The following is a 2,500-nucleotide window of genomic DNA, read 5'->3' as shown; positions in this document are numbered from 1 at the left end:
CAGGTAAAGGTTGTGGATAAAAGTCCGAAGAACCTCGCTACAATTGCCAAAATCTTTCCGCTGCCATTCAAAAATGGACTACTCCTCCACACCTCCTCCCGTCCATGCCAAACGGCGTTTTCTCTCAACTTTGGCATGCTCGGAGAGAAAAAAAGGCAGGTAAAGGTTGTGGATAAAAAAGTAAAAAATTGCCAAAATACTTTCTGGGCCCTCAAAAAAAGGCCTACTCCTCAACGCCTGCTCCCGTCCATGCCGAACCGCGTTTTCTATCAACTTTGGCATGCTCGGAGAGAGAAAAAAGGAAAAAAAGAAAAAAAAGGTCCAGTAAAGGTTGTGGATAAAAGTAACCGGCTTTGGAGAATTGCCTGAATCCTTCCGGCGCTGTGAAAAAAAAAGACCAAAAAAAAGACCTGGTCGTCAACGCCTGCTCCTGTCCATGCCAAACGGCGTTTTCCTCTCAACTTTGGCATGCTCGCTGAGGAAAAGGCAGGTAAAGGTTGTGGATAAAAAGTAAACGCGCTGTGGAGAATTGCCCAAATCGTTCAGGCGCCGTGAAAAAAAGAAAGACGTAGTCGTCAACGTCTGGTCCCGTCAATGGCGAAGGGCGTTTTCTCTCAACTTTGGCATGCTCGCTGAGGAAAAGGCAGGTAAAGGTTGTGGATAAAAGTCCGAAGAACCTCGCTACAATTGCCAAAATCTTTCCGCTGCCATTCAAAAATGGACTACTCCTCCACACCTCCTCCCGTCCATGCCAAACGGCGTTTTCTCTCAACTTTGGCATGCTCGGAGAGAAAAAAAGGCAGGTAAAGGTTGTGGATAAAAAAGTAAAAAATTGCCAAAATACTTTCTGGGCCCTCAAAAAAAGGCCTACTCCTCAACGCCTGCTCCCGTCCATGCCGAACCGCGTTTTCTATCAACTTTGGCATGCTCGGAGAGAGAAAAAAGGAAAAAAAGAAAAAAAAGGTCCAGTAAAGGTTGTGGATAAAAGTAACCGGCTTTGGAGAATTGCCTGAATCCTTCCGGCGCTGTGAAAAAAAAAGACCAAAAAAAAGACCTGGTCGTCAACGCCTGCTCCTGTCCATGCCAAACGGCGTTTTCCTCTCAACTTTGGCATGCTCGCTGAGGAAAAGGCAGGTAAAGGTTGTGGATAAAAAGTAAACGCGCTGTGGAGAATTGCCCAAATCGTTCAGGCGCCGTGAAAAAAAGAAAGACGTAGTCGTCAACGTCTGGTCCCGTCAATGGCGAAGGGCGTTTTCTCTCAACTTTGGCATGCTCGCTGAGGAAAAGGCAGGTAAAGGTTGTGGATAAAAGTCCGAAGAACCTCGCTACAATTGCCAAAATCTTTCCGCTGCCATTCAAAAATGGACTACTCCTCCACACCTCCTCCCGTCCATGCCAAACGGCGTTTTCTCTCAACTTTGGCATGCTCGGAGAGAAAAAAAGGCAGGTAAAGGTTGTGGATAAAAAAGTAAAAAATTGCCAAAATACTTTCTGGGCCCTCAAAAAAAGGCCTACTCCTCAACGCCTGCTCCCGTCCATGCCGAACCGCGTTTTCTATCAACTTTGGCATGCTCGGAGAGAGAAAAAAGGAAAAAAAGAAAAAAAAGGTCCAGTAAAGGTTGTGGATAAAAGTAACCGGCTTTGGAGAATTGCCTGAATCCTTCCGGCGCTGTGAAAAAAAAAGACCAAAAAAAAGACCTGGTCGTCAACGCCTGCTCCTGTCCATGCCAAACGGCGTTTTCCTCTCAACTTTGGCATGCTCGCTGAGGAAAAGGCAGGTAAAGGTTGTGGATAAAAAGTAAACGCGCTGTGGAGAATTGCCCAAATCGTTCAGGCGCCGTGAAAAAAAGAAAGACGTAGTCGTCAACGTCTGGTCCCGTCAATGGCGAAGGGCGTTTTCTCTCAACTTTGGCATGCTCGCTGAGGAAAAGGCAGGTAAAGGTTGTGGATAAAAGTCCGAAGAACCTCGCTACAATTGCCAAAATCTTTCCGCTGCCATTCAAAAATGGACTACTCCTCCACACCTCCTCCCGTCCATGCCAAACGGCGTTTTCTCTCAACTTTGGCATGCTCGGAGAGAAAAAAAGGCAGGTAAAGGTTGTGGATAAAAAAGTAAAAAATTGCCAAAATACTTTCTGGGCCCTCAAAAAAAGGCCTACTCCTCAACGCCTGCTCCCGTCCATGCCGAACCGCGTTTTCTATCAACTTTGGCATGCTCGGAGAGAGAAAAAAGGAAAAAAAGAAAAAAAAGGCAGGTAAAGGTTGTGGATAAAAAAGAAAAAAAGAAAGGGGCCCAAAATACTTTCTGGGCCCTCAAAAAAACTACTCCTCAACGCCTGCTCCCGTCCATGCCGAACCGCGTTTTCTATCAACTTTGGCATGCTCGGAGAGAGAAAAAAGGAAAAAAAGAAAAAAAGGCAGGTAAAGGTTGTGGATAAAACTCCAAAACCTCGCTACAATTGCCAAAATACTTTCTGGGCCCTCAAAAAAAGGCCTACTC

This window comes from Babylonia areolata, unplaced genomic scaffold (genome assembly GCF_041734735.1).
Source record: "Babylonia areolata isolate BAREFJ2019XMU unplaced genomic scaffold, ASM4173473v1 tig00014629, whole genome shotgun sequence".
Lineage (NCBI taxonomy): Eukaryota > Metazoa > Mollusca > Gastropoda > Neogastropoda > Buccinidae > Babylonia > Babylonia areolata.
This window is presented reverse-complemented; position numbering follows the sequence as displayed.